The sequence below is a fragment of the Phacochoerus africanus genome, chromosome 10, assembly GCF_016906955.1.
Source record: "Phacochoerus africanus isolate WHEZ1 chromosome 10, ROS_Pafr_v1, whole genome shotgun sequence".
NCBI classification, from domain to species: domain Eukaryota; kingdom Metazoa; phylum Chordata; class Mammalia; order Artiodactyla; family Suidae; genus Phacochoerus; species Phacochoerus africanus.
The window spans coordinates 88,222,698-88,236,567 of NC_062553.1; the positions used below are offsets into that span (position 1 = coordinate 88,222,698).

Here is a 13,870-nt window from a genome sequence, read left to right on the forward strand (position 1 = left end):
AAAAAAAAAAAAAAAGACAGAATAACAACTTAAATTCTGAGTTCAAAGGCCTTACGGCATATTCGAGATTTAGCTGGAGAGAGAGAAAAAAGTTAACAACTACAAGCAATGTATGATTAAATGGGTAAAGAGGTTTCCTGCTGTGGTGCAACCGGATTGGCAGCATCTGCAGCGCTGGAACGCAGGTTGGATCCTAGCCCAGCACAGCGGGTTAAGGATCCAGGGTTGCTGCAACTGCCACATAGGTTGCAACTGCGGCTGGGATCTGATCCCCGGCCTAGGAACTCCATATGCCGCAGGGCGGCCAACAATTAAATTAAAAAAATAAAGAAAGAAAGGTGTAAGGAGTCAGCAAAGAGGGACACTGACTCCAGCTGCGGTGGTAAAGGTCCCGGTAGGAGGAGCATTTGAGCGGAAACTGGGAGGGGCCTGGGTGGGTGAGGAATGGAGAGGAGACCGCAGGGGATTGTGGGGGAGAGATAGAAAAGCTGCAGAGAGCAAACAAGGGCTCGGAGAGGGAAGTAGCTAATGTTTTGCGAAAGCGTAATCCCTCCCTGGAGCATTTGTTTACAGGGAATATCTGAAAACGGCTCCAGAATAGGTGCTTGGGAACTATTGGCATGGACTCCATGTCCTCATCGCAATGGTGATTCTACACCAATGCCTGCAGTGAATCCTGCAGAGAAGCCTGGCTGGCTAGCCACTTTCCTGTGGCCCCCTGTAAACAAGTCTTACAAATGTACCTGTTCCTCCCTCTCATTGCCTTAGAAACACGTCACTGTAAAACTCCACAGGGCTTACTTAGTGCCAGTTGTGAGATGTATCTCCTGTTATTTCTGCTGAGAAAGCTATTTAATCTCTGGATTCAACCTCAGAGTCCATGAAGAAGGAAGTGATTTAAGGTTTAGAGGGTCGACGATGGACGGCATTCAGGCGTCAAACCGTCTTTCTGGGTTGACTTAGCTCGGTTCGCTCAGAGACAGAGAACACCTGAGCTGACAAGGACCTTAGAGACCCTCTGACTCGTAATTTCTCAAGCTGGTCACACAATCTTGGGGATTTGTGAGTTACCCACTAGAATTTTTAAAATTCTGAGTTTTTCCTTAGATAATAACCTAGAAAAGGGATCAGGCCATATTCACAATGACCACTTTATTATCAAATCCTGCTCTTTCAGGCCCTAATGGAATTGATGGCCAAGTTGGCAGTAAGCATTATGATTTTAATTTTCCTGGCTGGTGAATAAAGAAGAGAGGTAGCTTTCATGTGGAAAAGTTGCTCTTGGGGAGTTCCCGTCACGGTGCAGCAGAAATGAATCGACTAGTATCCATGAGGATGCGGGTTTGATCCCTGGCCTTACTCAGTGGGTCTGGATCTGGCATTGCCGTGAGCTGTGGTGTAGGTAGCAGAGGAGGCTCAGGTCTCGAGTGGCTGTGGCTGTAGTGTATACCAGCAGCTGTAGCTCCAATTCCACCCCTAACCTGGGAACCTCCATATGCTGTGGGTGTGGTCCCTAAAAAGCAAAAAAAAGAAAAAAAAAAGAAAAGATGCTGTTGGATCAGTTGAAGTCCAGATGGTATTAGGATGTCATATGTGAACAAAGATTTAATGAAGTTGCAATTTACGTGCCTTGCCTCATTCCAATATCCTCAGGTAAACTTTGGAGATACCTGTTTGGTGTTACTCACACCCTGCCTTCCATTATATAGATTGAGCTTATCGGCTGGTGAAGTGAAAGAAGATTCCAAAATGATGGATTTGCATTGGAGAGTTCCTGGGTTGATCCAGTTGGAAAGAAAAGGGGGCAGGCAGAAGGAACAGCGAGAAAATAAAGGAGCCTTTGGAGTCTCTGGGAGAGTTTAGTTAGGAAATTGTGGATGAGGAAGAAAGAGAATTTAAGTTAGTTTTGGTATGAAAAGTCAAAAAAAAAAATAAAAGGAATAAAGGAAATGGGACTTTACCAAGAGACACTCATAGCCCTGCATGGGGTCTTCTTGTATATTCTGGGATGCCCAGATGAATCAAAACTCCCAGAAGCTCAGCTCCAACAGGAATTAAGCAATGGTTGTTGGTTGGTTAATATTTTTCACTCATAGTATCCATGAGAAATTTTCATGAAGGCTGAGTGTTTACAGCTGTTAAGCGACTTTGGTAGTTTTCTCATACAGCAGAAGGATGGGAGGTGGAGTGAGGAAGGGTGAGGCTGTATACCAGTGAAGTGTGTGGCAGGGCACAATTCATGTACATTTATCCAAGAAAAAATTAAGATACAACTCAGAAAGGAAAGTCTGATCGACTTGGTGGGATTTTGAACATGGGTTGGGGCTCATTAAGGAGATGACCCTTAGGTGGAAAAATCTGCCATTTCCTGTTCATTTTGAAGCCTGGTACTTACCATGTTCCCACTGATGATGGCTAGTTCTTTGTATAATGGTATTTTTCATTTTTGGGGGCTTTAAAGAGAAGAACAGTGTGTTCAAAACCACTGAAACTGCTCCAGGAGGGTGTAGAGCTTTCAAAGAATAGCTTTCTCCAAAGGGAGGAAATAAAAGGAAGCCCTTCTTTTGCTAGATTTTGAAAATTGGAGCTGCTTTGCTTTGTGCTTTTGGAGACTGTCACTGTCCACTGTTATATGATTGTTTAATAATCCAGGAAGGTTGACATGGTTAGTTTGATTCTACAGGCTGCAGTGGTCAGAGTAATGAAATGCTCGGCACTGATGCCTGTACCACTTCTATTTACCCTGGAAGGGAAAATGCTTTGAAACTGGGCAGTAAGTCACTTTATAACACAATGCTATCCTTGGACAGCAAGATGGAAGCTCATCAAATTTCTTAGCCAGTTTTGAAGTGACCTTAAAGTCGTTGATTTTTCTTTTCACGTATGTTTGATACTTTCTGTGAGTGTTTTTATTTTCCTGAAAAGCCACCATGGAACTTTGTTAAAAAGCTACAGAAGAAAGTTTGTGCTAGACTCAATAATGTGTTTATGTCTGTTTTTCCTTTCCTTTCTTTTTGCCAGCTTCTGGATTTTTATGCTTTTGGAACAGTAACATACACATCTGTTAATGAAATGCTTAAATTAGAGGGCTAGTGCTGCTCTAAATGCTTGGCTCTCCTGAATACCTAGATTTCAAACACTGGAAGCAATAATGAAACTGTTCCAAATACCTCTTTGTCGTCGACTGGAAGTGTGAATTTTCAAGAGATTCCCCAAAGGCAAAGTCTTGTCTAATGATATTGCAGACTATTTCATCTCCTTTTTCTAACCTTATAGCAGGCCATGGTGTCATTTGATCTTTATTTTGCCCAAGTGCACCACTTATATATTGTCTGCCTCCTGTTTTTTTTTTTTTTTCTTTCTACTTTTCTCATTAGGACATGACAACTACAGAAGTAAAGTAATGGTATTTGGCCTCAGTTCGACCATAAGTATACATTTAAACATGGACAATAAAATCACACAGTATTTCTGGTTCAAATAACTATAAGATCTTCATCTAGTTCAATATTTAAATTATATTAATACTATAATCAATATGAAAACCTAAAAATTAAAATTTAAGTTTTTATAGAAAGCTTGCAAACTAGAATTTTTTTCCTTTTTTGAGGCCACACCTGTGGCATATGAGATTCCCAGGCTGGGGTTTGAACTGGAGCTGCAGCTGCAGGCCTTAGCCACAGTCATAGCAATATGAGATCTTAGTCACAACTGCAACCTACATTGCAGCTGGAGTAAATGCCAGATCCTTTAACCACTGAGCAAGGCCAGGGATTGAATCCTCATCCTCATGGGTACTAGTCAGATTCTTAACCCACTGAGCCACAACGGGAACTCCTGAGAATGTATTTGTAAAACCCAATACTAGTTCCCTATCCAATCTCCATTCTACCCTTCTTCCTTGAGATTTTTTCAAATTTATCCTTTCATGTTACTTTACATTAAAGGGTACCTACTGGCATAATTTTGACTGAGAGATACAAGCAGAATCCTGTTAGAGGTTTCAGAGAAAGTTTTGCAGTTCTTTGATCCTTCAGTATCTCTTTTCTTCTTCTGTGGAACTTGGTTGTGATGCCTGGGGGTGCAGTAGCCATTTTGATACCATGAGGCAACAACCATGAGAACAAAGGCCCACATGCTAGAATGGTAGAGTGGGAAGATGGATGATTTGGTTTCTGATGATATCACTGAGCCACTTTATCTGTCCTGGATTGTCTGTTCATGGATTCTAGTTGTGGATACCTCTATCTAAGTTAACATAGCAGGGTTTTCTGCTATTTGCAGAAAAATACAATCTGAAGTGAAATTCCCAGGCTGTTTGGATCTGTTTACAGTTATTCTTTCTTTAGTAAAGCAAGAAGATAATTGACAGACAGCTTCTGTATTTGACCTTTCCGTAATGTTATATACCCTTATTAACTACTCTTGGCATCATTTCTCTGAATTAACAGATCTCAAAATCCCTTTGACTTCCTGCTCTTCAGTTTAGCATCATCTAAAGTATTCAGATTATACAGAACAAGAGTGAGAGTTCAGGTTAGGGATTCTTTAAAGTTAATCATCCTTGATGGTTGTAGTTACAACATGTTAACAGTCTAATTAGACACTGTTATTTCATTAAAAGAAACATTTTGTGGCTGATTGCATGTAGTCAGCTAAATTATTTTATGGCGTATCCTTATGTCATGCTCCATTTGATTGTATACCATAGTTTTTCTCCTTCAGTATAGTCATTATTTACATATTTGATATTTTATTGAAATGTCCTCAAAATAACCTGAATGGGCATAAATATTGATAGGAGTTAGATGAGATTTAATCATAATGATTTAAGATTATAGTCATTCCATTGCAAAAGAACTATTATTGTGTTCCTTTGGGTATATTTATTAACAGAAATATTAAGCATCCTTGTATCTAATTCATGGTAATCCTCTTATCTTTCATGTTTGGAATTTTTTAAAAATGTGAGATAAACTTATTGGAAGTGCATACCTTGAAACTGCAACAGACATTTTCTTTTCTCTTATTTCAATATGAAATTTTTGATGAGTTAAAAACCCCACAAAACTGAGAGTTCCCGTTGTGGCTCAGCAGTTAGCAAACCCAACTAGCATCCCTGAGGACTCAGGATCAATCCCTGGCCTCTCTCAGTGGCTTAAGGATCTGGCATTGCCATGAGCCTGTGGTATAGGGTGTAGATGCAGCTCGGATCCTGCATTGCTGTGGCTCTGGTGTAGGCCAGCAGCTACAGTTCTGATTGGACCTTTGGCCTGGGAACCTCCATATGCCCGCAGGCGCAGCACGTAAAAAACAAAAATACCAAAAGAAAAACAAACAAACAAACAAAAAACCCAAAACCCACAAAACTTACAGGTCAAAGCTGACAGTCATCATTTCCTCTTTTAAAAATGGGGCACATCTTAGTGATTATTAGGGTATAAAGAAGGTTCCAGCAGAATGCTTTTTTTTTGTAATAAGAATACATTGATGAAGAAAACTCAGGACTGGAAAGAGTGAATTTGCTTTCCACAATAAAGTGAGAGTAATTAATTTTCTTTCTTTCTTCCTTTCTTTCTTTCTTTTTTTTTTGTCTTTTTGCCTTTTCTAGGGCTGCATCCACAGCATATGGAGGGTCCCAGCCTAGGGGTCTAATCAGAGCTGTAGCCACCAGCCTATACCACAAACGCAGGATCTGAGCCGTGTCTGAGACCTACACCACAGCTCCTGGCAATGCTGGATCCTTAATCCACTGAGCGAGGCCAGGGATAGAACCTGCAACCTCATGGTTCCTAGTCAGATTCGCTAACCACTGAGCCATGATGGGAACTCCCAAGAGTAATTAATTTTCTGTTGCAGTGGAGGAAGAAGAGAGGAAAGAAAGAGGTCTGAGTAAATTAGTTCATGTCTGAAGCCTTGATTATGAGAAACATCTGATAAAGTTTTTATATAACAACTTTAATGAGATACAATTCACATGCCGTAAAATTCACTCTTTTAAAACATGCAATTCAGTATTTTGGTATACTTATAGTATTATTCAACTCTCACCACTGTGTACTTTTAAAACATTTTCATTAGCCTCAAAGGAAACCCTGAACTCCTTACCAGTTACTTCCCACTCTCCCCTCCTCCTGCCCTTGGCAGCCACTCATTTAGTTTTTGTTCCTCTGGATTTGCCTTTCCTGCCTGCCCATCTCATATAAATGGGATCATACAATAGGTGCTCTTTTGTGACTAGATTCTTTCATTTACCTCATGTTTCAAAGTTCATCCATGTTGCAGCATGTATCAGCACTTCATTTTTTTAAAATTATGGAATAATATTCCAATGTATGAATAAACCATATTTTGTTCATCTCTTCATCAGCTAATGGGTACTTGGGTTGTTTCTGCTTTTTGACTATTATGAATAATGCTCCTATGATCATTCATGTAGAAGCTTTTTGTTTTGTTTTAGTTTTTGTTTTTGTCTTTTTAGGGCCTCACTCGTGGGATATGGAAGTTCCCAGGCTAGGGGTGGAATTGGAGTTGCATCTGCAATCTACACCACAGCTCATGGCAATGCCAGATCTTTAACTCACTGAGCAAGGCCAGGGATTGAACCTGCGTCCTCATGGATACTATTCGGGTTCATTACTGCTGAGCCATGATGTGAACCCCCAGGTACAAATTTTGGTGTGATCAGACAGAGACCCTCTCCTTGACCAAACTTTAGTTGGGCTCCTCTGATCCCCCTTCTTGACCAGGCCTTGGCCTTAGCCCTGTCCTTGCCAGGCTGGCATAGCCTCATTTGAGAAAGTATCTTGCCAAGTCAATTTCACAAAAAATCCTCTAACCATTGATGTCTGATCAGCCCAGTATCTGATCACATTCCTCAATGTCACTTTTAATGGATAAGTCCTTGATCTGCCTTCAGCTAGAATCCTGCTAAGTTAGTTTAGGAAGACTACCTCTCCCCTTCATGTCTTCTCTTAATAATTTTTCATTCATTTTCACCCTCACTTTGGTCATTGGCTATAAACCCCCAGCTGTCTTTGCTGTGTTTGCAGCTGAGCCCCTTCTCTCTCCCCTATGATGATAGTCTTGGCTTTTATTGCAATAGTCCTGGATAATCTTCCTTACCATTTTAACAAGTGTCAGAAAAAAATTAAAAGGATATATATTTTCATTTCTCTTGGGAATATAACTAGGAGTGGAGCTGCTGGGTCATATTCATGTAGTAACTCTATATTGAACATTTTGAGGAACTGCTGAACTGTTTTCCAAAGTGGCGGAAGGATTTTATATTCCCTCCAGCAATGGGTGAAAGTCCCATCTCTACATTCTCACCAACACTTGTTATTGTCTGCTGAGAAATGTTTCAGAACAGAAGAGCCAAATACTTATTTTTGAGTTTTGTTGTTGTTCTTCCATATGATTGCCACTGATCTCTCCAACACTGAGTAAAGTTTTTGATATCATAAATGGTGTGTGCAGTGGGCTTAGGGAAAAGGGTGGGTGCCAGACCCTATTTCTGCTGAGGCCTGGTCCTGGGACAGGAAAGTGGGGTCCATAAGCGAGACTCGTTCGAGGCTCATGTCAGGGGAAGGCCCTCTGAGAACAGAACCCCAGGGGAAGAGTGGTCAGAAGCTGATGCAGAATTGTGCTGGGCTGTTTAGTTATTTGGGTGCTACGAGTAATACACTAAGAAGGGATGCTGGTGTGTCCTAGCAATTGTTAATTTCTTTCCCTTGACTTTCTTTTACCAAACACATTAAAAAAAAAACCAAAAAAAAAAAAAAACAAACCCTTTGCAATTATCCTGAAAACAAAGACTCTCTTCTTGGCAAAGGTAAACACGCATCTATTTTAAATAAAATGACTTTAATTTGCTTTGCTACATTTTTTGCATATTTTGTTATATTGTTGGCGTAATGAAATTTGTTCCAGGAGGGAGCAAAACCAAGGTTAAGAACAAGGGTTTTGTGCAATATTCAGGCACAATTTGCCCTCCATCCTATCCATGTCGTATGATCTGGTTGACTGTTCTGGCCTCAAAGGACAAGGAAGGAAATAAGAAAAAGGAACAAAGCCCTGTAAAAATAGGAGTTAGTGTCTTCCTTTCCAACACCTTAATGTGTTACCCAGCATGCTTGTGTGTGTGTGAATGTTTGCGGAGACACAGAAAAGTCTTCTCCAAGCACCGTGAGTACAAGATGATAAGTATAAAAACTCTTTACAGCTCCCACTACGTTCTCTGCCACGGTAGAATTGGACACACAACAAACCCGGTTGATTGATTCTCCCAGCTTCTGCTTGCTCGGTTGTTAAAAGCCTCAATAACCAAACAGCTTTCTTTCTGTAATACATATTTTTTCATAAGTCAGACATGGAACATTTATTTTCTTTTGAAATCGGCTCTTTTACAGACAAAATGTTGTAGATCAATTACTTCATTTAAAAAGATTTGTCTTTCTAGAAGTTGAACCAACAATAACAACCACCAAAAAAACCCTACCATCTTATTGATTAAAATTCTTAACTGAAGTACATTTTTTATGTCACTGAAATGCAATGCCTTTGAAGTAGGAAGTGGGTGGTTTTCCATGAAGACACAAAGCTTTTAATTAATATTCATAACAATTGATATGTATAATTTTGGTCACTGGAGGACTACTATAGTTTTCCATTGATGCCATAGAAATATATTGAGGACAACGAAAAAGTAATTAACAGATGAATATGAGGGTCATAGAGTTAAATTATTCCCTAGTTCGTCATAAGCTCTACATGCATACAGAATTATTTTCTGAAGGTAAGACAATACTGAATGTCACGTTTTTCTTCTTCTCTAAACTGTGCGCTTAATGTTTTCCTTGGACACCAATGACTTTGGGTGCAATACAGGTAATTACATGCTGAACAGATCAAGCTTTAGAGTGGAAAGGAATTTAGGAATAATGATGAGATATATAATAGATAAAAGAAAAACTCTGCTCTACTTAAATTTCCTACTTCTGCAACGTGCAAAGTATTATTTAAACTCAGACATTTGGAGCGTTTTAGTGTTTGAAATAGTCACATGGAAATCCCTGTTCTGCCCTTCTTTCTATCACTGACTTAACTGCTGAGGATCGATAACCTATTTGTATGTTTATAAGCCAGCAAATGAGTACTCATTCCATTTCATTTAGTTCAGATCAGCAGAGCTCCAGAACCCCTCATTTTGTTAAGGTTTCAGTTCTTTTCCTCTGGAAGCTTAAGAAGAAAACTGCCTTGTGATAAGTTGTGAACCGCTATGGTTTACGGTGCCAAAAGTACTCGGCATCTTTTCTTCCTTTGTTTTTCATTATTTTAATATGCTTTTCAGAATAGTTTTTATTTGGATAACAAGGCTGATAGATGAACTACAACATGATGCATGACAAGGCCCCTTTAGGAATGTATTTCTTTAGATGGATCCTAACTTTCTGCCCTACATTTGCTAATAACACAACACAAAAAAGTGAAAAGGTGTGCTCTTCCTAGGCACTGGATGCCAGGCCAGAGGCTGGTCAGATATGTTATTACACAGATTCCAGTGCGTTTAGGGTCAAACTGTAGCTTTTGAAGCATTACATCCATGAGGACTTGCAAGTGTGGGAACTTGGATTTTGCACGCAAATTCCTTAATGATCCTCATCTTTCTCTCCATGAGATGACCTTCCTCATTTGACCGAACTCCTTGTCCACTGCCTAGGAGAGTGGTGCTTAGGCTTTGAGTGGGAAGGGGCAGAGGAGATTAGTGTTAAAAGAAGCCTCTGTATTTTAATCCTGAAAACTCTGTGTGCTTGTTAGGTGATGGGATGGGCAGCAAGGGGACGGTGGTGAGATGAAGTAGAAGGGGCGAAAATCCCCCAAAGGCCAACGCTTCTCACTTCCATCCCCATCAAACTCTATGTTCTGCTAGAAGTGCCATTGTACTCATCCACCTTCTCTAAAATGCTGTTTATTCGGGGAGAATTAAACCCGGGTATTCTTCTAGTCATATCATCAAGAGAGGAGGGGAAAAAGAAACACAGAGAACATGAGTTTGGGTAATGGAGGGGAAATGAGATGATCCAGGTGTGGAAAGTGGGAAGGAAAGGGTGTTGGGTTGAGCACCTTGGGGTCAGAGAGTAAGTGCTGGAGTCTAAAGTGTATCCACCCCGAAATTGACATCTTGAAGTTCTCCCCCCTCAATAAGTACCTCAGAATGTGACTGTATATGGAAAGAGGGCTTTTATTTATTTATTTATTTATTTTTGTCTTTTGTCTTTTGTTGTTGTTGTTGTTGCTATTTCTTGGGCCGCTCCCGCGGCATATGGAGGTTCCCAGGCTAGGGGCTGAATCGGAGCTGTAGCCACCGGCCTACGCCAGAGCCACAGCAACGCGGGATCCGAGCCGCGTCTGTGACCTACACCACAGCTCACGGCAACGCCGATCGTTAACCCACTGAGCAAGGGCAGGGACCGACCCCGCAACCTCATGGTTCCTAGTCAGATTCGTTAACCACTGCGCCACGACGGGAACTCCTGTATATGGAAAGAGGGCTTTTAAAGACGTAATTAAGGTACAGTGAGGTCATATGGAGTAGGCCCTAATCTAAGTGGTCTCCTTACGAGAAGAGGAAATTAGGGCACACACACGCACTTACATACACACATGCTCAGGGAGGGCTGTGTGAAGACAGAGAGAGAACACCACCATCTTTACGCCAAGGAGAGAAGCCGCAGAAGAAACAGGCCTGCTAACACCTTGATCTTGGATTTCTAGCCTTCAGACCTGTGAGAAAGTACATTTCCATTGTTTAAGCCACCCTGTCTGGGGTATTTTATGACGGCAGCCTAGCAAACTGATACAGCGGGTCCTAGGGAGACAACTTCATAAGCAAGTAGGATGTTGATGGAGTTGACCTCTAACTTTGAAGAGGTCTTTGAAGTCTGTCCAAGGCACCTGCAGCAGGTGTCACGTGGCTTCACACTGGTAGGTGGCCAAGGCTTGAATGCAGAGGCTGACAGAGTAATTTGGAAGGCTGTGCAAACCCAACCCTGACTCTGCAGGCTGGGCTACTCTGGCTCTGCTGTCCAGGAGACCTTGATCCTCCCTGTCCTTTCCCTGCCCCTCAGCACTTGGAAGGAAGTGGGGAGAGGTCTGGACACAGTGCAGGAACGGGGAAGGAAATGTGTCCCGTAGTCTTTCCGGGAGCTGGCAGTAAAGGGACATACTGCCTACAGAGAGTTTAAAACCAATGATATAACTGACACTGAGTTGGTGTGCTTCTTACTGTCACTGCGCTCCAGCAATTTTAAATAATGCCAGTGGTCAAATACTCCCGCCCCCAGCACCAGTGTCCCTTACCCCCAGTCAAATAAAAGATTTTGTTGGCCTAAGTACTAAACAGTTGCTGTGGTAACTGTTGAGTTTTTATGAATATATATTTAAGCTTCTACATGAACGTGTGTTTCTTACTTCTCCTTGAATAAAAACTGCATTCTGCATGGAAGTTAATTTGGAGAAGTCCCAGTTATACAGTCAGCCCTGACATAGGCTGGATCTGCTACAGGTGCTGGTTTGGAGAGTAAGTTCACTGGGGTTTGGAATCATTCAAGCTTACTTGGGGCAGTTTCTCTCTCCCAGCCCAGTGGTACTTCATATTCCTGCTTTTATATAGTACGTTAGACTCAGAAAACGAACTTATGGTTCCCAAAGGGGACAGGGGGATAAATTAGGAGCTTGGGACTAACAGATACATGTTACTGTATAAAAATAGATAACCAACAAGGACCTACTGTATAGGACAGGGAACTCTACTCAATATTCAATAATAACCTATATGGGAAAAGAATCTGAAAAAGATTCTTATATCTATCTATCTGAATTACTTTGCTGTACACCTGAAACATTGTAAATTGACTATACTTTAATTAAAAAAAACCCCAGTAGGTTAGAAATTAACGAGTGCATGTGACTATAAAGATGAAAAAAAAAGGACACGAATTACTTCAGCCCTGTCATGCTTTGTGACAAAAACTAACAAAAACTTGGAGCTTTCATTTGTGTTTAATGTTTCAAAGGGAAAGCTGAGTATGGACTGTGAGATGTAATATTTTTGTTTGGTTAAGTGCACCTTTCAGTTAATCCATGAAATATTTTACAGAATTTGAATATTATCATGGAAATTAAAGGATTTATTCTGCATTTTAAATTGGTAATTTTCTAGAATCATAGATTACTTCAAAATAATGCATGTTATAGAAATTAATTTCGTTGTGTTGAAGATAGGGGAGAAATGATTGGCTCCAAGTGATAAACACACCAGGCTCACCACAGGGTTGTATTCTTCTCTGTTACCTCTGAAGGGAGAAGAGCATCAGCATGGTTCCTGTGTTTGAGGTGATGCTTAGACCTCATGTTCTGGGAGCTTATATGTTTGCCAGCTGGGGGATGAAAATCACAGTTTCTCATATTGCCACTATATAGATGTTCAAACATGAGGTGTGCCAGAGCCCAAATTAATGTGAGAGTCCTTCACTTCCTACTGGTTCATTCAACAAACTCCCCTTGAAGGCTGATTGTGTGTCTGGCACTTTGCTTGGTACTGAGGATACAAAGATGATTAAACCCAATCCCTCCTAGTCTAGGAGGGGAGACAGATACTGAAGCAAGTAGTTGCAACATGAGGTATAAACATAGGGCATATAGAATCGTAAGCAAGTAATTTGCCCTATTGGGTTGAGACTGTATGATGAATTTTTTTTAAGCTGTTTTAGTTTGTTTGTTTATTTGTTTTAAAGGATTGAGTCTTTGCAAGGAAAGATAGAACAGAACATTACAGGGAGGGGGAAAGGCTTATAGGCGATAGGGAGGCATGGAAGCACATAAGTGATGGGAGGGTAAATTGTTCTCCTTCCTCTGCACAGTGGGTGGAGAGGCTCAGGAGACAGGATGCATGGGTGGGAGGAACTGAGTTGTCATTCTGAAATTTGTGCGGCCATTCAAGATTTATCGAAGAAAGGGGACTTGATCAGACTTCCATTTTGGAAATAGCTTGGGTAGCAATGAATCCAAAGGAGAGGCCAGAGGAAGGGAGAGAAGTTAGTGGGCAGCTTCTCTGTCTGCAGACAAGGCAGGTCAGGCAGCTGGCACCAAGTCCATCCAAGGAGGTACCAGGGGGTCCCAGAATGTCCACAGCCCTGTCTCTAGACATCCTTTCTGCAAGTGATAAACCATGACATGAATGCTGTCAAGCTCAGGGGATTCTGCCCTGACTGGGCTGATAGCCTAACAAAAATTTCTTAGTTGCATGTGCCATTTTGTGTAAATTTTATTATAGTCCTCATCTGTTAGATTTAATCTTGTTTTGCTAATAAAATAAAAAGTGGGAACTATATCAACTCCTCCCGACAGGTAAATATTTATTTATTTATTTAGCCACACCCATGGCATGCAGAAATTCCTGGGCCAGGGATCAAAACTGTGTCACAGCAGTGACCCGAGCTGCAGCAGTAACAGTGCTGGATCCTTAACCCGCCGAGCCATAAGGAATGGAAGGAACTGAAGAAAGGTAAATCTTTCAAAAATTATTAAAAAATTTTTCAAAGTAAAATTTTTTTTCAAAGTAATACATATAAGTACAAGTGGTTTATTGGTGTTTTAAATATTTTACTATCAATATAGGAGTTCCTAGCCCTCTTGGGCATCACCGTTCATGTTTTTGGGTGTTCTGGTATTTACCACCACATGTCTAAACTACTGGTGAGCGCATAGGTAGGTGTATTTCCTGCTTGTTTTCCTGGAATACATCAGGTGGTCAGAAATTTTGGAGTGGAGCCAAAGGGGGCATCTCGCTGTTCAGTAATTAGACTTC

The 13,870-nt window shown here is 41.0% G+C and overlaps 1 long non-coding RNA gene across 1 annotated transcript in view; it reads left to right on the forward strand.

Moving 5' to 3' along the window:
* The first annotated feature begins 13,501 nt into the window (after window positions 1-13,501).
* The window catches only part of LOC125138022 (uncharacterized), a 34,089-nt gene continuing 33,720 nt past the window's right edge, over window positions 13,502-13,870 (forward strand). Inside the window, exon 1 of the long non-coding RNA XR_007137564.1 lies at window positions 13,502-13,567. This is a non-coding gene — a long non-coding RNA (uncharacterized LOC125138022). The remainder of the gene's footprint in view (window positions 13,568-13,870) is intronic.